Below are 14,310 nucleotides of genomic sequence, written 5' to 3' on the forward strand. Positions count from 1 at the left end.
AGCCCCCAATATTTCTGACTTTTTATCTCTAATACCTTTTTTTTTTTTTTAAAGATTTATTTATTTATTTAATTTCCCCCCCTCCCCTGGTTGTCTGTTCTTGGTGTCTATTTGCTGCATCTTGTTTCTTTGTCCTCTTCTGTTGTCGTCAGCGGCACGGGAAGTGTGGGCGGCGCCATTCCTGGGCAGGCTGCTCTTTCTTTTTCACGCTGGGCGGCTCTCCTCACGGGCGCACTCCTTGCGCGTGGGGCTCCCCCACGCAGGGGACACCCTTGTGTGGCAGGGCACTCCTTGCGCGCATCAGCACTGCACATGTGCCAGCTCCACACGGGTCAAGGAGGCCCGGGGTTTGAACCGCGGACCTCCCATATGGTAGACGGACGCCCTAACCACTGGGCCAAAGTCCGTTTCCCTCTAATACCTTTAATTTGTTTTCTATCATTTATTCACTCTTTATATTATTGTCCTTTCTTTTCTTTTTCCCTCCCTCCTGACCACACTGGCCTTTTAATTCATACTATATTCCTCCCCATATTCAGTTTTCTATCTCATTATAGGTATTCCACTTTTTTATGGTTATAACTATACACAGTTTAATCAGTTAAATGTCCATTCTCCTAGATCTTCTAGATCTCCTGGTTCTTCTGCTAACATTCACTATCAATACTACTATTATATTTCTCTTTTCATACCCCTTTTGCTTTCTCTGGACCTAATATTTTCCTTCAAGGGAACTTAGCCAAAAACAAGGAAATAGAATAAGAAGAAAAAAGTGACAAAGAGAAGACTTAACACACACACAAAAACAACAACTAATTAAATCACAAGACTAGACGAAGAAGATAATCAACAGAATAAACCCAACAAGATAAAATGATGACCAGACAGCAATAAAAAACTACAGGCCATACCAATAATCAAGAAAACATGGCCCAATCCAATGAACAAACTAAAAACCAGGAAGAGAAGTGGAACATCGAACAAGTAATTAAAGCTCTCAAAACATGTATCATGGACCAATTCAATGACATGAAGGAAGAGATTAAGCATATTAAGAAAACATTCAGGGAAGCGGACTTGGCCCAATGGATCGGGTGTCCACCTACCACATGGGAAGTCCCCAGTTCAAACCCCGGGCCTCCTTGACCCGTGTGGAGCTGGCCCCTGTGCAGTGCAGATGCGCACAAGGAGTGCCCTGCCATGCAGGGGTGTCCCCCATGTAGGGGAGCCTCAAGCACAAGGAGTGCAACCCGTAAGGATAGCCGCCCAGCGTGAAAGAAAGTGCAGCCTGCCCAAGAATGGTGCTGCACACGTGGAAAGTTGACACAACAAGATGAGGCAACAAAAAGAAACACAGATTCCCAATGCCACTGAAAAGGATGGACGTGGTCACAGAGGAACACACAGCTAGTGGACACAGAGAGCAGACAATGGGGGGGTTGGGAGGGAAGGGGAGAGAAATAAATAAAAAATAAATATTTAAAAAAAAGAAAAGAAAACATTTGGAGAGCATACAGAAGAAATTGTGATCATGCACAAAAAGATAACACATATGATGGGGATCAATAGCATAATCCAAGAAATCAAAAATGTACTCTCAGCAAATAACAGCAGATTTGAAGAGGCAGAGGAAAGAATTAGTGATTTAAAAGACAGTACAGGCGGCGGACTTGGCCCAGTGGTTAGGGCATCTGTCTACCACATGGGAGGTCCTCAGTTCAAATCCCGGGCCTCCTTGACCTGTGTGGAGCTGCCCATGCGCAATGCTGATGTGCGCAAGGAGTGCCCTGCCACGCAGGGGTGTCCCCTGCATAGAGGAGCCCCATGAGCAAGGAGTGCACCCCACAAGGAGAGCTGCCTAGTGCGAAAGAAAGTGCAGCCTGCCTAAGAATGGCACCGCCCACATGGAGAGCTGAAACAGCAAGATGACGCAATCAAAAGAAACACAGATTCCCATGCCGCTGACAACAACAGAAGCTGACAAAGAAGACACAGCAAATAGACACAGAGAACAGACAACTGGCGTGGGGGGGGGGAAGGGGAGAGAAATACATTAAAAAAAAATCTTTTAAAAAAAAGAAAGACAGTACATCTGAAATCAAACAGATAGTAGAATTAATCGATAAAAAGATAGAAAAAATCCAGCAGGAACTTAGGAACCTGAATGACAATGCAAAATGCATAAACATACACATTATAGGAATCCCAGAAGGAGAAGAGAAGGGAAAGGGAACAGAAGTGGTGTTGGAGGTAATAATAGCTGGAAACTTCCCAAATCTATTGAGGGAGATACATTTACATGTCCAGTAAGCACAATGTACCCCAAACAGCATACATTCCAACAGGTCTACCACAAGACATATACTTGTCAAACTACCCAATGCAGAAGGCAAAGAGAAAATACTAAAAGCAGCAAGAGAAAAGAGAACCATCAATTACAAGGGAAGTTCCAAAAGATTAAGTGCTGATCTCTCATCTGAAACCATGGAAGCAAGAAGGTAGTGGTATGACATACTCAAGGTACTAAAAGAAAAGAATTTCCAACCAAAAATACTCTATCCAGCAAAGTTAGCATTGAAAAATGATGGAAAGTTCAAAATATTCACAGATAAACAGAAACAAAGAGAGTATGCCAACAAGAAACCTGCCCTTCAAGAAATACTAAAGGGAATTTTACAGGAGAAAAAAAAAAAAACAGGAGAGACAGAGTTGGAGGAGAGTGTAAGAACAACTAAAACTATAAAAAGAGGAGAAAAAAATCAAACAACATATGATGAACACAAATCCACAGAAAATATGGCTAATATAAGTAATTCCTTTGAAGTAATAAACTGAATGTCAATGGATTAAACTCACCTGTTAAGAGACACAGATTGGAAGATTGGATAAGGAAATATGACTCATCTATATCTTGTCTATAAGAAACACATCTTAGACCCAGGGATTCAAGGAGATTGAAAGTGAATGACTGGAAAACAATCTTACAGGCAAACAATAACCAAAAAAGGGCAGGTGTAGCCATATTAATATTGGACAAAATAGACTTTAAATGCAAAACAGTTGTGAGAGACAAAGATAGACACTACATATTAGTGAAAGGGATAGTCTTTCAAGAAGAAAGAACAATCATAAATATTTATGTTCCTAACAAGGGCACCTCCAAATATGTGAGGCAAACACTGGAGAAACTAAGTGAAGGATTAGATGCCTCTACAATTATAGTGGAGGACTTTAACACATCACTATCACCATTGGACAGAACATCTCAAAAAAGAATCAGTAAAGAAACAAAGACTTTGAACAATATACTAGAGGATCTGGACCTAATAGACATATACAGAACATTACACCCAAATTCAGGAGGATATACATTTTTCTCAAGTGCACACAAATCATTCTCCAAGATAAACCATATGCTAGGACACAAAGAAAGTCTCAATTAATTCAGAAAGATTGAAATCAAACAAAACAATTTCTCTGACCACTGTGGAATGAAGCTGGAAATCTGCAAGGGCCAGAGACCCAGATTTGGCACCAAGATATGGAAGCTAAATAACACACTCTTAGAAAAACAGTGGATCAAGGAGGAAATCTCTACAGAAATCAATAACTAACTTGAAACTAATGAAAATGATAACACAACATATCCAAATCTATGGGATGCACCAAAGCTGTACTGCAAGGGAAATTAATAGCCATAAATTCATACATCAAAAAAGAAGAAAGAGCTAAAATTGAAGAACTAACTGCCCAATTGGAGGAATTAGTTAAAAAAACAACCAACTAACCCCAAAGAAAGAAAGAAAAAACAAAGATCAGAGCAGAACTAAATGAAATAGAAAATAGGAAAGCACTTGAAAAAATAAACAAAAACAAAGAGCTGGTTCATTCAGAAGATCAATAAAATTGACAAACCCTTAGCTAGACTAACAAAGAAAAAAAGAGAGAAGATGCAAATACACAAAATAAGAAATGAGAAGGGTGACATCACCACTGACCCCACTGAAATAAAGACTATCATAAGAGGATACTTTGAAAAACTATATTCCAACAATAAAGACAATTTAGAGGAAATGGACAAATTCCTTGTTACACATAAGCAGCCTACATTGATGAAAGAAGAAATCAATGATCTCAACAAACCAACCACAAGTAAAGAGATAGAATCAGTCATTAAAACCTCCCAACTAAGAAGAGCCCTGGGCCAGATGGTTTCACAGTTGAATTCTACCAAACATTCCAGAAAGAAATAACACCAATCTTGCTTAAATTCTTCCAAAAATTGAAATAGAAGGAATATTGCTTAACTCATTCTATGATGCCAACATTACCCTAATACCAAAGCCAAACAAAGACACCACAAGAAAGGAAAATTACAGACCAATCTCTCTAATGAACATAGATGTGAAAATCCTCAACGAAATACTTGCTAATCGTATTCAACAAAAATTTAAACAAATTATACACCATGACCAAGTGGGTTTCATTCCTGGTATGCAAGGATGGTTCAACATAAGAAAATCAATTAATGTAATACACCACATAAACAGATTGAAGGGAAAAAAATCACATGATCATATCTTTAGATGCAGAAAAAGCATTTTACAAAATACAGCACTGTTTCTTGATTAAAAAAACACTGCAAAATATAGGAATAAAAGGAAACTTTCTGAATGTGATAAAGGGTATATATGAAAAACCCACAGTTAACATCATTTATAATGGTGGAATCCTAAAATCTTTCCCTCTAAGATCAGGAACAAGACAAGGATGCTCACTATCACCCCTTCTATTTAACATTGTGTTAGAAGTACTTGCTCGAGCACTGAGGCAAGAACCAGATATAAAAGGGATCCAAATAGGAAAGGAAGAAGTAAAAATTTCACTATTTGCAGATGACATGATCCTATACATAGAAAGCCCTGAGAAGTCTACAACAAAGCTTCTAGAACTTAAAAATGAGTTCAGTAAAGTCACAGGGTATAAGATCAATGCACAAAAATCAGTAGCATTTCTGTACACCAATGATGAACAATCTGAGGAGGAAATCAAGAAACAAATACCATTTACAATAGTAAATAAAAAAGCAAATACCTAGGTATTAATTTAACAAAAGATGTATACGGAGAAAACTACACAACACTGTTCAAGGAAATCAAAGAAGACCTAAATAAATGGGAAAATATTCCCTGTTGATGGATAGGAAGACTAAATATTATTAAGATGTCTATCCTACAAAAAACTTATCTACGGATTCAATGCAATCCCAATAAAAATCAGCACAGCATTTTTTAATGAACTAGAAAAACTAACTATGAAATTTATTTGGAATGGAAAGAGGCCCTGAATAGCCAAAGACATATTGAAAAAGAAAAATGAAATTGGAGGAATAACACTATCAGACTTCAAAACATACTACAAAGCTACAGTATTGAAAATGGTATGATATTGGCACAAGGATAGACACACTGACCAATGGAACCAAATCAAGGGTGCTGATATAGACCCTCATATATAGAGTCATCTGATATTAGACAAGGCCACCAAGCCCGCTCAACTGGGAGATAATGGCCTCTTCAACAAATGGTGCCTAGAGAATTGGATATCCATGTGCAAAAGAAGGAAAGAGGATTACCATCTCACACCCGATACAAAAATCAACTCAAGATGGATCAAAGACCTAAATGTAAGAGCTAAGACTGTAAAGACTTTGGAAAACAATGTAGGGAAACATCTACAGGATCTTGTAAAAGGAAATGGCTTCATGAACTTCACACCCAAAGCACGAGCAGCAAAAGAACAAATAGATAAATGAGACTTCCTCAAAATTAAAGCCTTTTGCACCTCAAAGGAATTTGTCATGAAAGTGAAAAGAGAGCCTACACAATGGGAGAAATTATTTGGTAACTATATATCTGATAGGAGACTTATATCCTGCATATATAAAGAACTTGTATATCTTGAAAATAAAAAGACAACCCATTTTAAAAATGGGAAACAGATTTGAGCACATGCTTCTCCAAAGGAGAAATACAAATGGCTAAAAAGCACATGAATAAATGCTCAAAATCACTAGCTATTAGGGAAATGCAAATCAAAACCACAATGAGATACCATCTTACTCCCATAAGACTGGCAGCTATCAAAAAAATAGAAGACTACAAGTGCTGGAAAGGATGTGGAGGAATGGGAACACTCATCCACTGCTGGTGGGAATGCAGAAGGATCCAGCCATTCTGGAGGACAGTTTGGCGGATTCTCAAAAAGTTAGCTATAGACTTGCCATATGACCCAGCAATTCCACTGCTGGGTATATACCCAGAAGATCTGAAAATAAGGACACAAACCAATATATGCACACCAATGTTCATAGCAGCCTTATTCACTATTGCCAAAAGTTGGAATCAACCTAAATGCCCAACAATGGATGAATAGATAAATGTGGTATTACATACAATGGAATATTACTCAGTTATAAGAAGGAATACGGTACAAACACATGTGATAACATGGGTGAATCTTTTTTTAAAAAGATTTATTTATTTATTTTATTTCTCTCCCCTTCCCCCACCCCATCCACCCCAGATGTCTGTTCTCTGTGTCTATTTGCTGCGTGTTCTTCTGTGACCACTTCTATCCTTATCAGCAGCACTGGAATCTGTGGGTTTTTTTGTTGTGTCATCTTGTTGTGTCAGCTCTCCGTGTGTGGGGCGCAATTCCTGGGCAGGCTGAACTTTCTTTCGCGCTGGGCGGCTCTCCTTATGGGGCGCACTCCTTGTGTGTGGGGCTCCCCTACACAGGGGACACCCCAGCATGGCACGGCACTCCTTGCATGCATCAGCACTGTGCATGGGCCAGCTCCACACAGGTCAAGAAGGCCCGGGGTTCAAACTGCGGACCTCCCATGTGGTAGATGGATACCCAAACCACTGCTTCCCACATGAGTGAATCTTGAGGACCTTATGTTGAGTGAAGCAAGCCAGGCATTGAAGGACAAATACTACATGACCTCTCTGATATGAAACAAGCAAACAGAGCTGTCTCAGAGAGCTAAAAACTGGAAGATAGGCTTAAAGGAATTTAGAGGGGAGAGGAAGGTTGCAAGTTGAGACCTACATGAATGAAGTCTATGAAAAGCTGGAAGTAAGTATCTGTACAGGGAAGGGATAAGATGGGGGTATAGGGATACCTTTGGGTGGGGCTTTGGGGGCTTGAGCGGTGCTAGGGTTGGGAGGATGGGTCAGATACCCAAGGAATTGGGAGGGAGGGCTGGGGGAACAGTTGAATATGGGAGACTGTGAGGTGTATGGTTGAAACTATACTGTTGAGAAAACTCTTTAGAAATTATAATAAGGAAGGATCACGTATTTAAGGTGCTTAAGCGCGCGGGTGGGGGGAGAGTGCATCCAGTACAGGGGCAAGCTTCTAGGGAGTATGTGAATGCTCATTTTGTCATAGTGTGTTATATATTTGGATGGAGACCCATACAATGAGTGTGAAGTTGTACCCACATCCTGGGGTGACCTGATGTTCCCAAATAGAGGGAATTGTGTCTCTTGAGAGAATTGCTGGCTCCCAATTAGTTAGGGCAGTCGAGTATGTCAAGCCCTCAGCATTGTTGCAGTATCTGTAAATATAGTCCCTCAAGTAGTGAAGACTGATTGTCACGGTGTGCCCTGAGGGGAGAGGGAGAGAAGTATAGCATAGATGGAAGCAGGGCGACTGAGGGGCAGTGGAAGTGCTCCACAAGATCATGCAATGATGGATATAGGACATGTTAACTTACAACTAAATTGTATAAAAGTCTATAAACTAAAATGTAAACCATAATATAAAACATAAGGAAACTAAAAATCTAGAAATTTGTACAGTCTAAAATATAAACAATAATGTAAGCCAAAATGGAACCATGTTTGATAGTTATGTTTCAAAATCTGTACATCAGCTGCAGCAAATATAACATGAACATGTACAAAGATCATTGCTGGGGAAAGGGGAAAAGGGTTTGATGTTGGAAATCTGGGCATCCCCTATATTGTGTATGTGAATTACTGTGATCTAAAACTTTTTCGAAGACAAACTTAAAAATTAGAAAAAAGAAAAGAAAGGATGTAGACACTGAGGAAGAAATGAAAGTGCCTTGCCTCTGTACATACAGGGCAACACCTATTATAGTGACGAAAAGCAAAACATTAGAAACAAAATTTTATAATATTTTTCATTTTATTAATATACCAATTTATTTTTACTTTTAGTATTTCTAAATTATTATGTATTCTATTTCTAAACTTTAAACTCATCACTATATTTCAACTTCCTATTAATTGAATTTGGCAGTATATTAGGATTCACTCTTGAAGAAGTATTGGACCACAGAGAGGTTCAACTAAGGCAGGGGAGGAACTCTGGTGTGGGGTGTAATTGATGGAGTACACATGGGCGGGGGGGAGTTCTCCAGGGTGTGTATATAAGGGAGATAATTATGATATATGTTGGATATCTTTATAGTAGTTACAGTTATAAACATCAACTGAAGGAGTGCTGAGTTCCTACCCAGGGGAGCTCTATCACATTCCCCAATTGAACAACAATAACCCCCCAAAGGCAATGGCAATGGCAAAGATCAACAAGGAAGGATGGTCCAAAAATGAGCCCTTGATACTGATGACTGTGCTTAGAAGCCTGTGTGCTTGAAATAGGAACTAGGCCTAGAGCTGCAGGGTACCTAAGAGTTACCTCCTGAGAGCCTCCATGTTGCTCAAATGTGGCAACTCTCTAAGCCAAACTCAGCATGTAAATGCATTACCCTCCCCCCAGTGTGGGACATGACTCCTGGGGATGAGCCTCCCTGGCCACTGAGGGATTACTACCAACCACTACCTGGTGAAGTAACTAGAAAGAGACCTCAAATAAAAGGGTCAACTCAGACCAGCAGAATATCTCAGCCTACATGTTGGATCAAGTGTTAAAAACTGCTTTTTGACCTTGAATAAAAGGGGGAAATGGCAAAGACAAATGAGTTTATATGGCTAAGAGTCTTCCAGAAAGAGTTGGGAGGTCATCAGAGGGGTCACGGTTACACATACCTCAGCAGGACCCCAGAAAAAGCCAAAGTAATTACAGCCCTAGGTACTGGTTCTCCTGAAGGCTACGGAGATCCACAGGGTATATGGTCATGACAGATGGATTTGGAGTTCTGTGCCATGGCAGAGGGCCCTACTTTGGAATTTGTATTCCTGAGTGTGATGGAGCTGGACTCAGATGTGACTTTTCTACACATGCCTCTTCTGTCACTTTTAATGAACCTGTGGTTGGCGCTAAGGATAGTGCATACTCAGGAGACTTGAATCTCTGGACTGCCCATGTGCCAGCTGGGCCCTGAGCCTCAGCAGAGTGGTGACTCCTACTTTCTGGTTCATTGGTCTTACCCAGGTCAGCGAACAGGAAAGTGAAGATGGTCAACCACCATGCCAGGAAATCAAGAGTGCCTACAACTACAAGCAAAAGAATTGCACCCATCATCCTTGTGGAATCTAGGCCCCCTCTTGATCTAGAGGTGGAGAGGGCATCACCATACCAGGGCCCACAGAATGAAGGAATAAAATATGGAACTAGAGTAGACCTACTGATATTCTGCTATAAAACTAGTGTGATCAGTAATAGAAGAAATTTTAGCATCAAGGTGGAGAAAGTGGCCATAGTATTTGCTGAGGGCAGGGAGAGGGAAGTAGAGATGTGATGTGGGGACATTTTGGGGATTTTGAGTTGTTCTAAATTATATTTCAGGGTCAGATGCTGGACTTTATATATCCTGCCATAACCCAGTGAATGTACTGGGAGAGAGTGTGAACTACAGGGTAAATTATTATCTGTGTAGTACAGCAGTGCCCCAAAATGTGTCCACCGAGTGCAATGAGTGTGCCACAATGATAGGGGAGGTTGTTGGTGTGGGAGGAGTGGGGTGGGGTGATGGGAGGTATATGAGAACCTCTTATATTTTTTAATGTAACATTTTTTGTGTGATGTATATATCTTCAAAAAAATACAATTTGCAAAAATGATGAGGTGGGGGTGGGGAGTGGGTTATATGGGAACTTCTTATATTTTTTGTTTTTTTTTTATGTTTCTTTAATGTAATGTTCCTTGTGATCTATTAACATTAATTTTAAAAAAACATAGGAAAAAAAATCAGTTGAGGGAAGCAGATTTGGCTCAATGGATAGAGCATCCACCTACCACATGGGAGGTCCAAGGTTCAAACCAAGGGCCTTCTTACCTGTGTGGTGAACTGGCCCATGCACAGTGCTGATGCACGCGAGGAGTGCCGTGCCATGCAGAGGTGCCCCCACGTAGGGGAGCCCCACATGCAAAGGAGTGCACCCCGTAGGAGAGCCACCCAGAGCAAAAAAAGTGCAGCCTGCCCAGGAGTGGTGCCATACACAAAGAGAGCTGATGCAGCAAATGACGCAACCAAAAGAGACATAGGTTCCAGGTACTGCTGACAAGAATACAGGCAGACATAGTAGAAAACACAGTGAATGGATACAGAGAGCAGACAACTGGGGAGGGGAGGGAATGGGGCAGGGGAGAGAAATTTTTAAAAAATCAATTGACCATAGAGGTGCAGGTCTATTTCTGAATTCTCAACTCAATTCCATTCATCAATGTGTCTATTTTTATGCTAATACCCCTGTAGTTTTATAACACACTTCAAGATCAGGAAGTATGAGTCCTCCTACTTCGCTCTTCTTTTTTAGGATGTTTTTAACTATTCAGGATCCCTTTCCTTTCCAAATAAATTTGATAATTGACTGTAAAGTGGGCTTTTGGAATTTTTAATTCTGTATAGTGGGCTTTCTCACATGGGGTGGCTCTCCTTGCAGGGTGCTCTCCTCACACATGGGGCATCCTTATGCAAGGGCAGCCCTGCCTGGCACAGCACTCCTTGTGCATGGCAGCACTGCACATGGGCAAGCTCACCACACAGGTCAGGGGGCCCTGGGTATCGAACCCTGGACCCTCCTATGGTAGGCGGATGCTCTATCAGTTGAGACACGTCTGCGTCCCTCATTTATCTCTTTAACCATATTGTCATTCAACTCATTAATTTTATTTTGGAAATTTGTACACATCTTGCTGATTAGATCTCTCAAATCCTGTGTCTCTTCTGGGGCTTTGGTGTATTCCTTTTCTTGTGCCATGTCTTCTATTTTCTTAGTATGGTTCCTAATTTTTTGCTGATATCTAGGCATTTGATTAGATATAGTTTATAGAAATGTTCAATTTCTTTCTCTTTTGTAGGGATTTAGTGGCAGAAAGTTGTGTATTACCACTCCTCTTTGATTCTTGGCTCATCCTGGATTGTTAGGACTCTCCCTACTAGTTGCTCAAAACTGGGTGCTGGACCCAGTAATTGGTTGTAGACTCACTTTGTAGGACCTTGGGGAGGAAGGCTACAAAGGCCAGAAAAAGCCTCTCCTACTTTTTAAAAAAATTTATTGAAGTATATCACTCATACATGAATAAATAAATTTTTAATTTATTGAAGCATATCACTCATACATGAACATACATGAATAAGTGTACAGTAAAAATTGTGACCCTACAAAGCAAACATGCATAACACCATACAGGAGCCCCATACATCAACCCTCCACCAACACTTTGCATTGTTGTGAGTCATTTATTATAAGTTATGAAACAATATTGTCAAAAGCTTACTACTAATTATAGTATTTATCTTACATTTGGTGAATTTTCCCCCAACCCACCCTATTATTATTTTTTAAATATATATTTATGACAGAAGTTGTAAATTTACAAAACAATCATTCACATGTGAAGAAATCCCAAACAACACCCTCTATCAATACATTATACCATAGTGGAATATTTGTTATGGATTATGAAATAATATCATCCAGTTATTATCAGGCCCATAGTATACATTTGGCACACATTTTCCATACTCTCCAATTATCAACACAGTACATCTTTGGCATAGATGCAAGAATATTACATTATTACCACTAACTATAGTCCATAGGTCACTCCATTGTATTTTTTCCATGCTTCTCCACATTCCTACCACCCTAAAATAGTGATGTACATATGCTCTAGCTAACAAAGGACACTCTTGCTTCTGTACTATCAACCACAATTCTCATCCACCTCTGGGTTGACTGCGCTATTCAGTCCTTAGATTATTCTCTAGCATTCTGTTAATTGGCATTTACATCCCTAAACTGCCATTTTCACCCACATCCCCATTTACTGTTACTCACTATAATGTGTAACGACCAACTCTGTACATTTCCACACTTTTATGGTAAAGCTAATTAAAACTTCTACATACATTAAACATCAGTAGCTCATCTCAGTCCTCCTCTTATCTCCTTTAAGAATCCACCACCTACCACCAAGTCTTGAAGATATTTTCTTACAATTTCTTCTAGAAGCTTTATGGTTCTTGTTTTGAGTTTAGGTTTTTTATCCATTTTGAGTTAATTTTTGGATATGGTATAAGATAGAGGCCCTCTTTCCTTCTTTTGGCTATGGATATCCAGTTCTCTCAGCACCATTTGTTGAATGGACTGTTCTGCCCAAGCTGGGTGGGTTTCACAGGCTATTCAAAAATCACTTGACCATACATGTGAGGGCCTGTTTCTGAGCCATCAGTTCAATTCCATTGGTCTATGTTTCTGTCTTTATGCCAGTACCATGCTGTTTTACTACTGTATCTAGGTAATATAATTGAAAGTCTGGAAATGAGAGTCCTCCAACTTTGCTTTTCTTTTTTAAGATGTTTCTGGCTATTCAGGACCACTTACTCTTCCAAATAAATTTGATAATCATGTTTTCCAATTATTTTTAAATGCAGGTGGAATTTTTATCAGGAGTGCATTGAATCTGTATATCAATATGAGTAGAATTGACATCTTAATGGTATTTAGTCTTAAAATCCGTGAGCATGGAACGTTCTTCTAATTATTTAGGCCTTTTAAATTTCTTTTTAACATTAAATTGTTGTTTTCTGAAAACAAGTGCTTTACATCATTGGTTAAGTTTATTCCTGAATATTTGGATTTTATCGCCATATTTTATTTTCACTACTCTTTGAACACTTTTAGTTACTTTTATTGATATAATCTTCATTTCTAGACTCTCTTCCAGGCCTCTCTCTCCTGTCTTTTCTTTAAGGGATCTAGCACACCCTTTAGTATTTCCTGAAAATGTGGTCTCTTGGTTAGAAATTCTTTCAGTTTCTGTTTATCTGTAAATATTCTAAACTCACCCTCATTTTTGAAAGACAATCTTGGTGGGTATAAGAGTCTCGGCTGCAAGTTTTTCTCTTGTAGTATCTTAAATATTTCATACCACTGTCTTCTTGCCACCATGGTTTCTGGTGAGAAATCAGCACTTAATCTTATTGGGTATCCCTTATATGATATACATTGCTTTTTTCTTGCTGTTCTCAGAATTCTCTCTTTGTCTTTTGCATTTGACATTCTGATTAGTATATGTCTTGGAGTTGGTCTATTCAGATTTTTTTGGATGGGAGTACATTATGCTTCTCAGACATGAATATCTATGTCCTTCAATAGGACTAATAGTAAACATTTCCAGGATATCTTTTCCCAGTAACCAGCCAACCAGCATGATGTTATCTATTATACCAAAGGAGTAAAAAGAAAGTTGTTTTCCTAAGAGGTTCATGCTCTTCTGAAGAGGGGTTTTTGGAGCTTTTTCTGCTTGCATCATTTTAAAAACCTCCCCAAATTCATAATTTTCTCCTGTTTCAATGACAAAACCCTTTGTTTTGCCACATCTGACCAGTGTCCCCATAAAGGCAACGTTGCTTCTTGATGCAACGTCTCCACTGACTGCAGTTGGCTGAGGAGCTGTCCCCTTAGAACAAGGAGTGGTCTCTCCTGTCAGGCTGGACTCATCAACAGAAAGATCCACAGCCTCAAATAAGTGTAAGTCAGCAGGAACTCTATCCCCAACAGAAAGGCAAACCGTATCACCTGGGACCAAGTCTCGTGCAAGTGTGTGCTCTAGCTTTCCTTCATGCACACAATGGCATTCTGGTGGCATAAGTTTATTCAATTCTTCAAGAGATTTTTCTGAAAGATATTCCTTAACAAGGGCAACTGTCACCATGGTCAGTATCGGCACAGTGATACTGACAGCATTGTCAAACTGGTGCATTAAAACACTGATGACTGCAGAAGCCAGCAGCAACATGATGAGGGGATTTTTAAACTGAGAAATACACTTTTTCCACAGTGGCTCATCTTCATTGATATC

This window comes from Dasypus novemcinctus, chromosome 6, assembly GCF_030445035.2.
Source record: "Dasypus novemcinctus isolate mDasNov1 chromosome 6, mDasNov1.1.hap2, whole genome shotgun sequence".
NCBI lineage: Eukaryota > Metazoa > Chordata > Mammalia > Cingulata > Dasypodidae > Dasypus > Dasypus novemcinctus.